The sequence below is a fragment of the Oryctolagus cuniculus genome, chromosome 6, assembly GCF_051225735.1.
Source record: "Oryctolagus cuniculus isolate XC-2025 breed Fujian yellow rabbit chromosome 6, ASM5122573v1, whole genome shotgun sequence".
Classification (NCBI taxonomy): domain Eukaryota; kingdom Metazoa; phylum Chordata; class Mammalia; order Lagomorpha; family Leporidae; genus Oryctolagus; species Oryctolagus cuniculus.
In genome coordinates this window covers 36323770-36343035 of record NC_142872.1, presented here as the reverse complement: position 1 = coordinate 36343035, position 19266 = coordinate 36323770, and positions in this window count along the sequence as shown.

Sequence of the window (19266 nt, the reverse complement as noted above, 5' to 3'; positions counted from 1 at the left end):
AAAAGCAGGTGAGGCAAATCAGGGTTATCAGTATCGTTTCAGGAAATAAGGCAAAATGAGCAGTGTCTCTCATTTCTCTTCAGGGTGTTTACTAATTTGCCAAATGGGAAATGAAACGATTGAGTAGAACTCAAATGTCTTTTTTTTTGACAGGCAGAGTGGACAGTGAGAGAGAGAGACAGAGAGAAAGGTCTTCCTTTGCCGTTGGTTCACCCTCCAATGGCTGCCGCGGCTGGCGCACTGCGCTGATCCGATGGCAGGAGCCAGGTGCTTCTCCTGGTCTCCCATGGGGTGCTGGGCCCAAGCACTTGGGCCATCCTCCACTGCACTCCCTGGCCACAGCAGAGAGCTGGCCTGGAAGAGGGGCAACTGGGACAGAATCCGGTGCCCTGACTGGGAATAGAACCCGGTGTGCCGGCACCGCAAGGCGGAGGATAGCCTATTGAGCCACGGCGCGGGCTCAGAATTCAGATGTCTTAAGATGCTCTAAAGTAAGAGGCTACATAGCAGAAACTTGATAAGATGTGATGCATTTTCTTTCAGTTCGGTGCGGACAAAAAGATTAAATTTTTGTCCTGTGAAGGCATTACCCACTTTGGTTTCTGACATACTTGCTTTCACTTTGACAGACTTTACTCCGTTCTTCAAACCCTTCCTGAAGCAGCTCATTCTACTGGATCCTTTCATTAATGAGGTACACAAAAGTCGGATAGATGTTTGTCTAATTTTATGTGAATTATATTTTTTAGCAAAATTGGATAAGAGTGCTTTTCCAAAAGGTATTTGAAAGGACAATGAGAGAAACACTTGGTCCTTGCCCTGAGTGAATTTATAGTAAAATAAGACAGATAAGGCCTACACAATGAAATAGAGACAATGGCGGATGAATACAAGGCTCAAAGGCACCAGGAGCTGATAAGTATTCTGAATTACTGTTTCCTTGCAGACCTGCTCCCTCTCCCACATTCAGTGAGAGATGCCAGATGGAATGACGATGGAATGGAATGACGCAGAGACTTGATTCTCTCTTTTCCCTCGCCCTCTGTATCCATCTTTTACAGGTTCTGTTAACTTTAGTTCTCCAGTCTACCTTCTGCACTCCATCATTTCTGGTAACAGTTTCTCACCTGAACACCTGAGCGGATTCCCAGTTAAAGTAACCGATTACAGTTTTGCCCCCTTTAAATGTACCCATTGTTTACAGCTTGATTTTCTGTGCAAATCACGCTAGGACATGCTCTTTCTTAAAATGCCTCCTCGGCTTTCCAGTGCTTACCTACTGTTAACTCTCAAATGTTTATGGGAACTAAGCATTTAGATTTGGATTTGGAAATGGAGTAAAACACTACAACCAAATTAAAAACAAGACCACCATTTTATTTACTTTTTTTTTTTTTTTTTTTTTTTTGGACAGGCAGAGTGGACAGTGAGAGAGAGAGAGACAGAGAGAAAGGTCCTCCTTTGCCGTTGGTTCACCCTGCAATGGCCGCCGCGGCCAGCGCACTGCGGCCGGCGCACCGCGCTGATCCGATGGCAGGAGCCAGGTGCTTATCCTGGTCTCCCATGGGGTGCAGGGCCCAAGGACTTGGGCCATCCTCCACTGCACTCCCTGGCCACAGCAGAGAGCTGGCCTGGAAGAGGGGCAACCGGGACAGAATCCGGCGCCCCAACCAGGACTAGAACCCGGTGTGCCGGCACCGCAAGGCGGAGGATTAGCCTAGTGAGCCGCGGCGCCGGCCTTAATTTATTTTTTTAAGATTTTTATTTATTTATTTGAGAGGTAGGGTTACAGATAGTGAGAGGGATATTGGAAGAGGAAGGTCTTCCATCCGCTGGTTCACTCTCCAAATGGAAAAAATAGCTGGTGCTTCTGGCCTCAGAAACAGCCCTTAAGGCATGCGGATCTGGCTGAAATGCCCATGAGAGTATTTCAGGCATGGAAAACCAAGACGCTCTGGGGGAAAAAAAAAAACCTAAATGAAAGATCTCCGTGAGTGAGATCCCAGTGGAAAGAACGGGTCATCAAAGAAGGAGGTACCTTCCTCTGAAGGGAGGAGAGAACTTCCACTTTGACCATGGCCTTGTCTAAATATGATCAGAGTCAGTGAACTCAGGGGGCTTCCATAGCCTTGGCAGCTCATGACAAGAGCCCAGGGTGATTACTGATGCCATAAACAAGAGTGTCAATTTGTTAAGTCAACAACAGGAGTCAATGTGCACTTACTCCTCATGTAGGATCTTTAGCCTTAGTGTGCTGTACATTGAGATTTAATGCTATAACTAGTACTCAAATGTCGCTCCCCCTCTTCGTGGAGGAACGACACTAAGCCCTGCCTAGGCTTCATATCCGAGTCACGGCACCATTATGTCGCTCCCCCTCTTCGTGGAGGAACGACACTAAGCCCTGCCTAGGCTTCATATCCGAGTCACGGCACCATTATGTCGCTCCCCCTCTTCGTGGAGGAACGACACAGGACCCTGCGCTGTTCTTTCATCTGCTCGGCCCTCCCCGGGTTTGCTGCTGGTTCTTCCCGGGTTGGCTACTATCCCTTCCACCTCCGTGGAAGGGCAGTTCCCCCTGGCCGCATTCCCCACTTCCGCAGGGGAGCGGCACACCGCTGGCCGGTTCTCTCGGGGGCTGCACGGGTTCCCTTTAGATGTTCCCCATAGATGTTCCCCGGTGCATGCCGTCTCTCTCCTCCTTTATAGTCCTCCTCCGCCAATCCCAACTCGGCTGAGTACGCTGCTCTCCAATCAGGAGCAAGTCCTACAGTTAATTGGTTGAACTGGAGGCAGCTGTGCGGAAGCTGTTTACTTCTCTCCCAGCGCCATATTGTGGGAGAGCAGATGCATAGAATAAGTCCTAATTCGAGTAACTTAGTCCAGTCCGGATTGCTCCCCACACTCAAACAGTATTTTTCACTTTCTGTTTCTGTGTGGGAGCAAACTGTTGAAATCTTTACTTAATGTATGCTAAACTGATCTTCTGTATATAAAGAGAATTGAAAATGAATCTTGATGTGAATGGAAGGGGAGAGGGAGTGGGAAAGGGGAGGGTTGCGGGTGGGAGGGATGTTATGGGGGGGAAGCCATTGTAATCCATAAGCTGTACTTTGGAAATTTATATTCATTAAATAAAAGTTTAAAAAAATAATTCATAATAGCTATAAGGTGGAAATGACCCAAATGCCCATCAGTGGACAAATAAACAAATCATGATATGTTAAAAAAAAAAAAAATAGCTGGTGCTGTGCTGATCCGAAGCTAGGAGCCAGGAGCTTCTTCCAGGTCTCCCGTGCAAGCTCAGGGGCCCAAGCACTTGGGCCATCTTCTTCTTCTTCTTCTTCTTCTTTTTTTTTTTTTTTTTACCTTAACCAGTTTGTTTGTTTGTTTGTTTATAATGAATGTATTTTTTCATAGATACAGCTTTAGAGGTACACTGGTTCTTTCCCCCATACCCACCCTCCCTGCCCCAAGTTCCATCCCACCTCCCTCTCCCTCTCTCCTCTCTCCCTCTCCCTCTCCCCTCTCCTTCTTCATTATGGTTCATTTTTAGTTTGACTCTATATATAGAGGAGCAACTCCATGCTAAGCATAAACTTCAACAATTTGCACCCATGCACACACACATAACATATAGAGTACAGTTTGGGAACAAAACTTGCAGTCGATTCTCATAATACAACTCATTATGGACGGAGGTCCTAAATGGTGAATAACTGCACAGTGACTTCTGTTGTTCCTTTAACAATTGACACTATTATTTGTGATGTCAGTGATCACTCGAGGCTCTTGCCAGGGGCTTCCAAGGCTGTGGAAGCCTTCTGTGACCACAGACTCCATCAGTTTTTGGACACGGCCATAAGCAAAGATGTTCTCTCCTCCCTTCAGAGAAGAGTACATCCTTCTTTGATGACCCTTTCTTTCCATTGAGGTCTCACAGGGATCCTCCATGTAGGATATTTTTTGCCACAGAGTCTTGGCTTTCCATGCCTGAAATGGTCTCACAGGCCTTTCAGCCAGACCAGGAAGCCTCAAGGGCTGATTCTGAGGTCAGAGCGTTATTGACAGCGATTGTCATTCTAGGAGTCTGCTGCATGGACTGCTTCCCATATTGGACTTTCCTTCCTTTTTAATTCTATTATTATTATCAGGCATTTGTTGTTAATTATATAATCACTTTTACACTTAAACCCATCTATATGTTGACTTTAACATTTAATATGATCATTTTGACAGTTACGATGGAATTTAAACCACCGATTTTTATGGGTTTGGAGTCCTGTGACAGGTTCTTAGGCTGTACCCTTAGAAGTAAGTCTTTAGGACGGTTTGCAGAACTATACTGCCTTCCAGTTACAGACTACCTCCTTCATCTCTTATTCTTGAGCCATCTTCCACTGCTTTCCCAGGCCATAGGAGAGAGCTGGTTTGGAAGAGGAACAGCCAGGAATCAAACTGACACGCATATGGGATTCTGGCGCCCACAGGCAAGGAATTAACCTACTGGATCACAATGCTGGCCCCTACTTAATTTATTTTAAATATGGAGAAACTGAGACAGAGAGATCTTCCACCTACTGGTTCACTCCCTCAAATACCTGCACCAGCCAGGCCCGGGCCAGTTTGAAACAAGGGGCCAGGAAATCAGTCTGGGTATCTCATGTGGGGGGCAGGGGCCCAAGTACTTGTGTCATCACCTGCTACCTCCTGGGTTGTGCATTGGCAAAAAGCTGGGATGGAGCGTGGGGCCTGGCAGTCCACGTGTGAGGCAAGCATCCTAAGCAGCAGCTTAACTGCTGCATCAAATGCTCACCCCCAAGACCGTCACTTTTATGAGGTCCAACTCTCATCTCATGGTCACGTATGTCCTGGGGCACCTCCCTCCTAGAGCCCTACGCTGCCCCCCATCTCCTCCAACACACACACATTCACCTGCACACACACTAAACCTGGCAGGTCTGAAGAGCTGGTTGTTGTAGACTCAGGCCAAAGTCATGCTCTAGCTCCTGCTGTATACTCTATGGCTGGGAATGCTCGTCTTCATGTTCATTACCTGGTTAAATGCCACTTGTATGTCAAGATTCAACATAACTATTATCTGTCACAAGCATCAGACAAAATATCTTTGTTCCCCCAAAGCATTCTTTGTGTACCTATCTTGCTATTTACAGGGTAGAATAAAGATGTTTTCTTGCTCTCTCTCCCCCAATAAAATCTGAGTTGGGGACATACAATACCTTTCTCATCTTTCAATCCCCAGCACCTAGCGCAGGTCTTGTTATCCAGTAGAGTCTTGGAAACTTCTTCTATTTCTGTTGCTTATGGGTCAGACTGTGGAGGAAGGAAGCATGTCCGTTTGGGAGATCAAAGAAGGCTCTATGGGGGCCAGCGCTGTGGCACAGTGGGTTAACGCTGGCCTGAAGCGCTGGCATCCCATATGGGCGCTAGTTAGAGACCAGGCTGCTCCACTTCCGATACAGCTCTCTGCTATGGCCTGGGATAGCAGTAGAAGATGGCCCAAGACCTTGGGCTCCTGCACCCACGTGGGAGACCCAGAGGAAGCTCCTGGCTCCTGGCTTCGGATCAGCGTAGCTCCAGCCATTGTGGCCAACTGGGGAGTGAACCATCAGATGAAAGACCTCTCTCTCTCTCTCTCTCTCTTTCTCTCTCCCTCTCCCTTTACCTCTCCTCTCTCTGTGAACTCTGACTTTCAAATAAATAAATAAATCTTAAAAAAAAAAAAAAAAAAAAAGACTCGGCCGGCGCCGCGGCTCACTAGGCTAATCCTCTGCCTTGCGGCGCCAGCACACCAGGTTCTAGTCCTGGTCGGGGCTCCGGATTCTGTCCCGGTTGCCCCTCTTCCAGGCCAGCTCTCTGCTGTGGCCAGGGAGTGCAGTGGAGGATGGCCCAAGTCCTTGGGCCCTGCGCCCCATGGGAGACCAGGATAAGCACCTGGCTCCTGCCATCGGATCAGCGCAGTGTGCCGGCCGTGGCAGCCATTGGAGGGTGAACCAACAGCAAAGGAAGACCTTTCTCTCTGTCTCTCTCTCTCACTGTCCACTCTGCCTGTCAAAAAAAAAAAAAAAAAAAAAAAAAAAGAGACTCCATGAAGGTGGAAATGAGTAAGGCGGGCTATTTTGTTGAAAACTTATTTTGGATTTGTTCTTTTTGTTTCTGTCGTTAGGTCTTTTTTTTTTTTTTCCTTTTGTTCTTTTTTGTATTTGAAGGAAAGTTCCCCCCATCCTCCTTCCCCTCCGCCCTCCCCCATGTAACCCAAAAGCTCCTCAGGCAACATAGTTAACTATGCCCTGTTCTTATCCTCCTGGTTCAGGTTCTCATTTCCTCTGTATTCTACTCTCTGGCCACAGGAGGGGAGCATTTGCACAAAAGTCCAGGGAAAAGTGTAAGCTAAAGGAAAATCTGAAATGGATTTTATGTGATGTTTTAGCTCCCTGGCTTCGTGCTTCTCTTTCCTGCATCCATCTGAAAGCAATACATGCGTGTGAGTGTTGCCGTGTTCGCTCCTCTGCTGTGGGCTTCACCGTTTCCAGTTCTGCAGCCTGTCCTTTCAGGGAGACTGCGCTGTTGTGTTCTACCAGTCAGCAAATTCATTGCAAACACCAAGGCCATGGGAAACTGAGAGACCAATTGCGCAGTCTAAGTTTTCCAAACTTGCTCAGACGCTAGGCCAGAGGAATCCAGGCAGCTCATGAGATTCGCTCCCCAACCCCCACCTCTGCAGCAGGTTCCCTGGAGAGAACAGAAGAGGGGAAGTTGTTCTGTGTCTAGAGCACCTCTTACTAGATGGATGCCCTTGACTGATTAGAAAACAGGGTTATGTTTTAAAAAACTTCACCAGAATATATTGTTTTTCTTGAAGAGATTTTTAAAGGAAAAAACAATGTTTTGCTCTTTAAAAATATTTACCTCCCAAAAAGCACAAGAATGAAAAGCAGCAATGATTTTTTGTTCTTATAAAACATGGGCTAGATAAGCCTGCACCCATTAGTCTGCCATTGCTGACCATAAACAGCGTTTAATTAGTCACTTTGACGTTGACAATGAATTCCTGCTTCTGAGTGCTGGCATCTCCCCAGCCACACAGGAGCCGCAGTGGGCAAGTACAGGTCAAAACAGTCCAGGTGCTTCAATTTTATTTATTTTTATTTTTAAAATTTTTAAAAAGATTTATTTATTTGAAAGTCAGAGTTACACAGAGAGAGAAGGAGAGGCAGAGAGAGAGAGAGAAGTCTTCCATCTGCTGGTTCATTCCCCAATTGGCCACAATGGCCAGAGCTGCGGCTATCCGAAGCCAGGAGCCAGGAGCTTCTTCTGGGTTTCCCATGCAGGTGCAGGGGCCCAAGGACTTGGGCTATCTTCTACCACTTTCCCAGGCCATAGCAGAGAGCTGGATCAGATGTGGAGCAGCCGGGACTCAAACCGGCGCCCATATGGGATGTTGGCGCTTCAGACCAGAGCGTTAACCCACTGCACCACAGTGCCAGCCCCTTCAATTTTATTTTAATTACCCATGGAAGTAAAATAGAGACACAATGATGATGTCCTTTTCTCTTTCTGACCTCCTTTTCTTTTTAGTCTGTTATAAGAGGCAATACATATTTATACACACACACACACCCAGGAGACAGAAAGACTGAATGTCAATCTTATCTCTGCCACATGGTATTAGTCATTGAGTATACTTAGCCATTCTAAACCTCCTTTTCCTAAATGGGATGATGATATAATTTACTTTGTTGGGAAGTTATAAGAATTAAATAAGATATATAACAGTATAGGTATAAAAGGTTTTAAAATGTGACTGGCATACAGTGAGGGCTTAGTAAATCATAATTTAATAATTACATTTTCAGTCCACTTGTTAGTATAAATATAGTACAAAAGGATAAATAAGAGCATAAATCACGAAGAGACAAAGGGATGCTTCTTATCTCAAATATTCCTGCCTTGAAGATTCTTCCTTACTCCTGATACTCTTTGACAAAACCAAGCAAAATATCTTTAGCAAGAGCATTGCAGTGTTACCTAAATAGTCAGTAATACTGTTCTGGCTAGGATTTACAAGCTGAGGAAGAGCAACAAACAAGTGGTAGGGAAAATCCTAAGCAAAATGCCCGGAACTGGGCATGGTTGCAAAAAATAGCCCTTCTAGTAGCCATTGGCATCCTAAGGGGTTGCTAGAGGAGACACCTGTGGTTGGGTTACCTCTGACTCAGATATTACCGATTTTTTTCACTTGAGCCTGGAAAAGACTTTAACATTTGTTCATGCATTTGTTTATTTCTTCATGTTTTAACAAATATTTATTGAATACTTAGGAATGTGACCAGTGTGCCTGTGTATGGTTGAAAATACATGTGTCAGTGATTTACACAAATATTGGCACAGCTAGTAAACATCAGGACCAAGATCTGGGATAGATGATCCGAATCCAAAGGCAGTGAACTTTCCTCTAAAAGAATCTATCAAATTATTTAATACATGTGTTAAACATTATATAATCCTGTATAAAAGTTAAATATAGTTATCAACATAAATAACACATATAACTCATCACATAATAATAATAATAATAATACAATAACTGAACTATCATATTTCAGAAAATTTATGTGCATGCTTTTCTTATGTGATATGGCTCTGGAATAGTCTGAGATTCTAGGTTTTCGAATCCTATGTTTGAATCCCAATTAGTTCCTTGTTAGTTCTAATGACCTTGATCAACTTAATAAATGTCTTTAAGGCTCAATTTTCTCATCCATAAAATAGAAATATGACTAACAGCAAACTAAATGAAGTCAACCAAAACATTATAACAGTGCACCTAAAATGCCTCCTAGTGGGCAAAGATTCGATCATTATCATTCATGCTCTTACCAACTTACATTTATTAAGGAGGAAGGCAACACATAGAAGTAGGGACTAGGCCGACACCGCGGCTCACTAGGCTAATCCTCCACCTTGCGGCGCCAGCACACCAGGTTCTAGTCCTGGTCGGGGTGCCGGATTCTGTCCCGGTTGCCCCTCTTCCAGGCCAGCTCTCTGCTGTGGCCAGGGAGTGCAGTGGAGGATGGCCCAAGTCCTTGGGCCCTGCACCCCATGGGAGACCAGGAGAAGCACCTGGCTCCTGCCATCGGATCAGGGCGGCGCGCCGGCTGCAGTGCGCTGGCCGCAGCAGCCATTGGAGGGTGAACCAATGTCAAAGGAAGACCTTTCTCTCTGTCTCTTTCTCTCACTGTCCACTCTGCCTGTCAAAAAAAAAAAAAAAAAAAAAAAAAAAAAGACGTTAGGGACTTGCAGAATTTATTCAGATGTTAAGTGGCCAAGTTAGAATTTGAATCCAAATCTACTGCATAGCTTACTTGCATTCATTCCACTATTACACTGCCCATGTGATTTGTCTCCAGTTATTAGGCCTTTAAGGTAGGAGAACATTTAATCTTCCCCTAGAGTCCCTGGAATAGACCATACATATAAAAGGTAATCCACATATGTCTGTTACCTGAGCACCACATTTGGACAAAGGAAGAGGAAAGAATAGGTAAGGATAGATTTTATTTTACTTGTTTTCTCTTTCTAAGTGGTATACTAAGGGTTTAGACAACATGGGTAGGTTTCCCACTAACATATAGGATATAGCCCTTCAGCATCTAGAAGCTTGTGAATTGATCCTGTTGTCTGCAGAGAATACCTGCTAATGTGGACCTTGGGAGGCAGTGGTGATGGCCCAAGTGGTTGGTTTCTGCTGCCCATGTGGGAGATTGGATTGAGTTCCTGTTCCAGGAGCAAAGCAGCATATGGGAGCTCTCTGTCTCGGTCTCTCTCTGTCTCTGTCTCTCTGCCTTCAAATTTAAAAAGAAACAAGGACGGCAACTGAGTATGAGTTAGATAACTTCCTGCTTGATAGGAACTGGGAGGTGCTGAACCAGACACACACAGCACAAATGTCCTCTAGGAGCTTTATATATATATTCTACAAAGTCCCTGGGCAAAGAGGAAGTGAATTCCTCAGGAAAGTCATATAATAAGGTATTAGAATCCATTAACAGAAAACTTTCCTTTTTTATTGGATTACTTAGCTGCTTTATTTTACAACCCTGAGGAAGAGAAGCATCATGACTGATAACAGAATGTCCTACCAGGGAATAAGCTTTCATTGAGCAGCCCAGATGAGAGAGGTATCTGGGGAAATGGGATTAATCAAGACAAACCATAAATGCCAAATGTCGTGCAGGGTGGAGAGCTGGCAAGTAGACTCTAGACAGGGAGAAAGGGGCTTGATTTATATTCTTGGCAGATTTCTTGGAGCTAATTACTCCACCATGGCTGATTTCAAACTACCAATGACAAAATTCCTGAACATTTAACAGTTGGCTTTTAGGATTGGTAGAAGCTAGCTCAAGCACATCATTACCAGTAATTGGGGAAGAATGAGGTTACTTCCTGCCAGTTTGTTACCATATGGGTGACAGATATTGTGACTTTTCAAAGTAGATATGTGTTTATCCCTACAAATTTCAACATGGTCCCTGTCCAATCTCACCCTTAATAGCAGTGCTCACTGAGGAATAAGGAGAGTTAAAAAGGAGTATTACCACAAATGACTACATGCAAAAACTGGTGAAATCTGAATAAAGCGTGTAGTTTGCATTGTAACAATGTCAATTTCCTGGTTTTGCTATTATATGATAGTTATGTAACCACTGGGAAAAGCTAAGTGAAAGAGACATGGGACACTAGTCCTGTTTTTCCATCTACTGTAAAGTTTATAATCATTTTAAAATAAAAATGTTGTAAAAACAAAAATACTTCAAACAATATAGGAAAATAAAAGATCCAAGTCACACCACATAGAATCATGACTATCATTAGACAGACATCATTCTAGACACATTTCGGTGTAAATATAGAGCTAGAAAGGAGGCAGAGCTGGAGTTTTTAGAGAAATGGAGCTTCATTATAGGCCCCACTTTAAAGTACATGTAAATAATTTAATTGTACTTGAATTTGACAGAAGGACCTAGTGTTAGACTGAGAATCACTAAACTTCAAATAAGTTTGTTACCACTAAAACCTACCTCACCACACGCATACAGAGTTCTTTGATGACCAGATCAGAGCCTGTGACACAATTTCTTTGACAATAAAATTAAGGATTTTAAAATTATAAGTTGAGTTCGTGTAGATCCTCTTCTCAGAGATCACACCACTAGAAAAGCAAGCACTGAGAGAACCAGTTCACTAAGGCTTCAGCAAAGGATGCAATAATTGGTCCCTGCCACCGCACAGGGGACTTGGATTGGGTTCCCAGCAGCCTGACCCAGCTCCAGCTGTTGCAGAGATTTGGGGAGCGGACCAGCAGGTGGGAGATGCTCTCTCTCGTTTCTCTCCCTCTCCCCCTCCCTCTCTATCTCCCTCTCCCTCTCCCTGTTAAAAGAGACAGGTTTAAAAGAGTGCAACTGGCAAATGTTCTAAATAGTTCACCAAGAAAAATATACAAAGGACCAATAAGGACAAGAAAAGACACTCAACATCATTAGACATGAGGAAATGGAAATCAAAATCACAATGAGATACACTTCATAACTACCAAGATGGCTCTAATCAAAAAGAAAGATAATAAAAATTGTTTGCAAGAATGTAGAGAATTTAAACTCTTACACAATGCTACTGGCAATAGAAAATGGTGCATTTAGGTGGTAGTTTCTTAAATTGATAAACATATAAAGTCACCCAAAACTTTACAATTCCTCTCCTAGGTATATATCGGGCAAACTGGAAATGTGTCTCCACAGCAAGTTCCATATATATGTTTATAACAGCATTATCAGTAACAAACAGCAGGAAGCGTTACAAATATCCATCAACTGACAAATGCTCAAATTAAATGTTTATCCATACTTTGAAATATTAGTTGGCATTAAAATGAAATGAACGATTGGTATATGCTACAGCACAGACAACATAGACATACCTTGAGAACCTTATACTGAGTGAAAGAAGCCAATCACAAAGGACCACATAACTAATGAATCTACTTACATAAGATCCAGAATAGGAAAATATATAAAGACAGAAAGCAGATGACTGATTAGACGAGGTCAGAGGTAGAATGGAGAATTTGGAGAGTAATGGCTAAAGGGTAAGAAGTTTCATTTCTGAGGTAATGAATATGTTCTAATTTTCTGTGGGAAATAGATTGAGACTGAATCATACACTTTCTAAGTGTGAATGGTATGGTACGTGAATTACATCTCAAGAAAGCTGTTTAAATATGGCAGTGCATCTGAGGGGAATACAAATGAAGACTATAAGACATGTTTGAAACTTTCTAGAAAAGTTACAATAAAAATTGGTGACAATACCAAATTCTAGTGAAGTTGTAGGGAAACTAGATCTCTCATATATTGGCAATGGGAAGTGGTGCATTCCTTTGGAAAACAGCTTGGCACATCTTAAAAGAACATTTTGTATATAATAGAGTCATGATTTGTGGTCCTACTTTCTCAAAAGAAAATATACTTACCTAACAACCAAGCAACCACACTTCTGGGCATTTATCCCAGAGAAATAGAAACTTATATTCAAGCAAATTTTATACATGATTGTTCATAGCAAGTTTATTTGTGACTTCCAAGACTGAAACAATCAAAATATCTATTCAACTAGTCAATGCTTAAGCTCAATTTCTGAACACCATTCAGAAATAAAAAGCAATGGACTATTCATACATGCAACTTGGTTGGAGTTCAAGGGAATTATGCTGAGTAGAAGAACCAGTCTCAGATCACCTACTATACGGTCCCATTAAATGTGAAAACTTTGGAGATGCAATCATAAATTAGTTGTTGCCAGGGGTTATGGTTAGCAGAGGGAAGGAATAGGTGTTAATCCTAATGGGGTAGCAAGAGGGCAATCTTCATGGTGATGCAACAATTCTGGACTTTGCATGAGTTGTGGAATGTTATAATCATCAGCACATGTAATAAGTGACATATAACTATACACAGTTTGAACAAATATGAACTTTCTGGTTTTAATAGTGTACTATAGTTAAGATACAATTAATGAGGAAAATTAGTGAAATATACAGGAACATCTTTGCACTCAGTAACTATTACCAAGCTATTTATTTATGGAATACGTATAGTACAAGAAGCACAAGAAAAATCACTAAGTTAAGTCAATTGTTCCTCACACCTCTCAGATAACACACTCGAGATGAAAACCAAGAGAAATGAGTCATTTTTGGGAGAAGTTACAATTCCTTAGATGCCTGTCTACATTGAAAATGTATGCAAATAAATGATAAATAAACATGACAAACTCCTTAAATTTTTCCACCTTCTAAATATTCATCATCATATTTTAGTCTCTGGAGTTATCTAAATCATGGCTAAGTTTCCCCCAGTCTGGAGAAAACACTATGCTACGAGAGCCAGGACTTCATTTCCTTCCATATCAACTTTCTACTTCCAGGTTCTTATGCATGTGAAATCCCCTCCCCTTTCATTCCATGGGGCAGCTGGTTCCTAGCCTTGGAGTAAATTCAGGCATTATAGTCCAGAACATGCCAGCAGCTGCCAGAAGGATCCTAATCTTTCAGTTCCTTGACCACTGTGAGAAAGAGTTTTTGGCCAAGGTAATCAAAGACTGACTCCATTCCCAACACGAGCCAGACAGCAGGGTGGAGGGCTTTCCTTTGGGAACTGCACTTAGCTTCTCAGCCATACAGACTTGCTGCACAGAGCCTCAGCCGCATGGACTGCATTCCGCCCTTGATCATGTCTCTCCCCTGCAGGAACAGAGCACAGCTCTACAGACTCAGTAGCCAGACACAAACGACATCCCCATACGCCCAGGGCTGCCCAGTCCATAATGTATTGAACAAGGACGCCCTCCCCACGTGGGACACAGATGCCTTCCCAGCTCTCAGCACAATCCATACATCTCTCCACTCAACTCTGGAATAGCTTCCAAAATGCCCCACTCTACCTCCCATTGTACATTTATTTTCCCATTGTACATTTATTTTCTCATCTTCTATACCGTCTCATACAACCCACATCACAGTCCAAGTCCTGTTATTAACATGTTTACTGACGGCCACTATTACACAAGAATTTACTATGTTCCAGGACTTTGTAAAAATTATTTAATCCAGTTATAACAGCTGCCATAAATGTTAGGCACAGTTATTATCCCAAATTTTGAAACAAACTAATAAAAAAGAAGGTTAGCAACCACTGAGATGTATATATTTCCAAAGTCTCTGCTTTTATTTTGCCACTTCATGGTCTGCCTAGTATTTCTGTGGTCAGTGCTATAGAATATGAGACAGCTAAGCCTGAACCCAGGTAGATGGCTTGCTTTATAGATAATACTTGTGTAGCACACAGCTGTCTGAGTCTCATTTTCTCATTTGTGAAAGTTGGGGATGAAAATAAGTCCAGACCAGTGCCGAGGCTCAGTAGGCTAATCCTCCGCCTTGCGGTGCCGGCACACCGGGTTCTAGTCCCGGCCAGGGCGCCGGATTCTGTCCTGGTTGCCCCCCTTCCAGGCCAGCTCTCTGCTGTGGCCCGGGAGTGCAGTGGAGGATGGCCCAAGTGCTTGGGCCCTGCACCCCATGGGAGACCAGGAGAAGCACCTGGCTCCTGGCTCCTGCCATCGGATCAGCGCGATGCGCCGGCAGCAGCGTGCCGGCTGCAGCAGCCATTGGATGGTGAACCAACTGCAAAGGAAGACCTTTCTCTCTGTTTCTCTCTCTCCTGTGTGAATTAAATGAGGTGATAAAATATTTAAAATACTCAGCATAAAATAGCATTTAAGGTACTCAACACAATAGCTGACAATGAATGCCAGTGAGTGTCTGTCAAATGAATTAAGGAATATACCTGAAAAATTAGCTTGAATAAGGGAGAGAAGAGATGCAGAAAATGTCAAACAGTGACTAACAGGAGAGCAGTACTATTGGCTTTGTGACGTGGCCGGAGACATCTGGTAAGAAAGTCCCCTGGCTCTCTCCCAGTTCTGTTGGCTCCTGCCCTTTGCGGGAGTTCAGCGCTGATAAGGCCACAATCCTTGTGACAGTTCACTTCGCTGGTTCCGCAGCCTCCAGTGGCAGCTGTAAGGCAGCCATTATGGAACGGTATTTTAAGAGAGACTTTCCCCCCAAATAGTTCCCTTTGAAGAGCTCCTTCCTCTACTGCCAGGCAAATGATTGCCAATCAAGGTGCCACCGCTACTAAGGGAGGCATAGCTTCATCCAGAAAGCAAAATTCACACGGGCATGGACTCATGTACGCGTCTAGTCCAGTATTTCTGTGTCATCAGCTCACTGCTTCTGGGACTTTGAGATTTCACTTATTGGTAAAATAGTGGGGGGAAAAAAAATAAACCTGAAAAATATTTTGTAAAATAAAAACATTTTATACTATAAAAATAGAATACTTTTAACAGTATGAAATTTGGTGTGATGCTCATCACACTGATCTTAATTTTCTGCTTTTACTACAGACACATGGGAACTTTCGTATGGTCTTGCCTAGTACATGGGTAAATACTCAAGAATGATTGCATTATACTGTTTCATAAAGACCTAGGAATACAGATAACATTCTGAGTTTAGAGAAGGAAGAAACTAGTGAACATATAATGTAAAGAGATTTTCCAAAGACAGTGCATTAGACAGACTAGCTAAGCTCAGACTTAAATGGTTCACTATTAGGAAGTTCTCATGACGCAGTGCCAGCAACCTATAATCTGCTAAGCCTTTCAAAAACTCTTGGTCTTAGCAAACGTTAGGCTGTAGTTATGGAGATACAAACACATAAAAGAAAATCTTGTCAATTACCTTTAGGGTTTCTCCACCCATTCCTCAAAAAAAAAAAAAAAAAAAACCTGTGTAGATATATCTAAAATATGGCTCCTGACTAACAAGAATGCTTTCGTCTATATGTTACCTATTCCATAGAATCAAGTTGAGAGATCACAGCATGACCATTCGCTCTTTCTCCGTTTCTCCTCCTTCGCTCTCAATGTCTAGCACGTGCTCTACACACCCATCCTCAGGCTTGCTCAGTATGCTTTAGGAGGAAAGAGAGAGTAAAGGCTTTAATTAAGTTTTCAGGAAAAAGTTGACACAGAAAATATCTGGAGACTCAACTGATTAAAAGCCAAAGTCTGCTGCAAGATCCCAATGTCACTGTAAAGTAGTGTCCCCTGAGATCATTCCGCCTAGTCCTACCAGCTAAGACTTCTTACTTTTGGGTTTTCAGAGCTATTGCTGTTCAGGCCAGTACCTAAGAGAAATGTGTGGTCTCATTGTTACTATTGCCAAGAACATTCTCTGAAGCAGTGGATACCATGCATGCAAACAGTAGAGATGACAGCAGACAGCTGGGTGAGTCCGTTTATAGCCAAGTCCATTCTTGGGAATGAATAGAGAGCAGAGTTCCCAAAGGAGTCTCGTGGACCTTTGTTCTTCAGCGTTTCAATGTGCACACGCTTCTACACGAAAGAAAACAGCACTCCATTCCAACACAGTGCTGCAGCTCCAAACCACACTCCGCAAAACAGCAGCAGCAGGAGAGACAACAGAAACATACTTCACCCCCAGAGTGATGGAATTAACAGTGGATGGTAGTATCTTCATGCAGTGCTGCTCAGAATCTTTATCCTGAAAATCATTATGAGTGTCTGAACAAGCTAACTTTTGGATCACATGCTAAAAAATTCCTAGACTGTTAGTCTGTGGAACTGCGGTTTGGGAAATTATGTTCAAGCACTAACATGCTAACCAAGATAGCTTACTCTAGACCTTTCAAATTTGTAAAATGTTGTTATTAACTTTGTACCCTAAAGTGAAAAGATAAATTGTTGATTTCCTTAATTCCCCCAAATCCATGACTCCTTGGACTTAGGCCTGAAACATTCTATCATTTTTCTCCTTGCTGGGACCCAAGGCCACCTCCCTCTACAAATCCATCCTCAGCTATAATTATAAATGTGGAAAGTTAATGGAACCTCCAAATGTGCCAATAAGCACAGTGCATGCAATCTTCCAATTAATCATCAAGTCAATGCAGTGAATAATTATAATTATTAACCCCATTTACAGATAAGGGATCCAAGTCTTCCTAGCTGAAGGCATTTTTCAAGGCAACTTGGGATAATGATTGGAACTCAGGCACTCTCCCTGCAGAGCCAGCCTCTTTTAATGCCTGTTTCTTCTCTGCTCTGTCAGTACTACAGCCCGTTGGCTGTTGGTCCCTCCTCAATACTTTATGAAACTTGGCCTTGGAAAAATCCTGCCAGTGACACTTTCCATTTCTCCTGCCACAGTGCCTTCACAGTGCTGTGGGTATTTCATCAGCACCCTTTGATGTGAACAGAGACCAAAGAAGAAAAACAGCTGAAAGGATCAAGACATCTGCAGAGAGGCGAGGGCGCTGACTGAATGTCCCTTCCCAGACAAAGGCTGTGTCCCTCTCATTCCTTTGGGAGCTGGTCAGCACTTGAGGGAACCTCAAGGAAGACAAAAGACTTGTGACAAGGGAAGAGCAGTCCAGCTGACTGATAGAAAGACTTCTCTGTGTCCTGCCCCTCTGGCTTGGACCCCAGTGAATACCATTTGTTTAAGAATTGATCAGGACATAATAGATACAATGAAGGTGCCAAGAGCCCAGCCATTCAGCTTCAGCTTAGCTAAGGGGAAGAGAGAGAAAGAAGGAAAGAAAAAACCCTCACTCTGATGTGGCCATGACAAGACTCATTGGGCTTAAACTTCACCACGCAGAAACGTGAACTGGAATCCCAAGATCTCTTCGTTCTAGGAAATAAAGAAGTTGGCTGACGACTCTCCTCACATAAATAAATAAGTGAATTGATCAAACAGGCAAATAAATGAGATGGAGAGGACTAGGTAACCCCTTAGGAGTAATTATCAGGGCAGCAGATCTATTACTCCCCTGGCTGGGAGGTGGGTAATGTATTTTGAAACAGCAGAAGCATACATAAGTAAGGGACAGGACCTTTGGTATCATTCACTTGAGGTTTAGACCTAGCTCTCCCTATATCAGATTACACCAGCTTGGTTCTGTTAGCTGTAAACATGTAGATAATATAGCATGAGTTTTGCAAAGATTAAATGATTTACTATACCTAAGGACTGTAGAAATGGAGAAAGTTTGCTGATTACTGGAAGTCAGAATCCGCACCATCAAAACCGTGGAAGATGGATTACTATTATTTCCAGCTCTACTCTCACCCAAGATTCCCAAACTTGGGCTGGCGTTGTGAAGTAGTGGGCTAAGCCACTACCAGCGATGCCGGCATTCCATATGGTTGCTAATTTGAGTCCCATCTACTCCACTTCTGATCCAGTTCCTTGCTAATGCACTTTGGAAAGCAGTGGAAAATCGTCCAAGTCTCTGGCCCCTTGCACCCATGTGGGAGACTAGTCACAGCTGTTATGGCCATTTGGAGAGTGAACTAACCCATGTAAGATCTCTCTCTCTCTCGATCTCTCTGTCTAACTGCCTTTCAAGTAAAATTTAAACATCTTTTTAAAAAAAGATCCTAAATTCAACTCCTCTCTGCTTAAACCAGATGGCATAAAAATAAGTAATAAGCAAGAAGCACATTATGCCTAAAATCCAGGATAGTAGTTGCTAGTCATCATGTATAAAAATTCACAACTATTCCTGAGGGAGCTTGAAGCCTGCCATTCTAACTGACATAAGAAGGCATGTACTTCCCTGGCCTCCAGCAGAGGGAACTCAGCACAGACCACAGAGGAATGATCACTGAGTTCTGCTCCTGCAGATGGAGACCCCTTGTTGAGGTCTACCTCTTTCTGGTCTACCACTTCCCCGGCAGGAGTGCTGTGGCCCACCCAGCAAAGCCTGTGTCTCATACTGTTGTCAGTTGCATTCCCTACATCAGATCTCTGTGTAACCAAGGGAGATTCAGATGATGATCATTAACCTGCTGCTTATTGGACTGGAACCTGCATACCTGCGAAGAGTACTTCCTATAGAGCAAATGCTTAATAAAAAACACTCATAAATGGAAGCTACTTTATAAATTTAAGGCATGAGTACTGGGGCGAGAACATTTGTCTAAAATGGGAAATATTTGCAACCGTGTATACATAGTCACCAAATTGACTTCAGAATATTATTCTTACAATCCAGGAAATGTCTTGTGATCTCCATCAATTCTGCCAGACTTTTCTTTGAA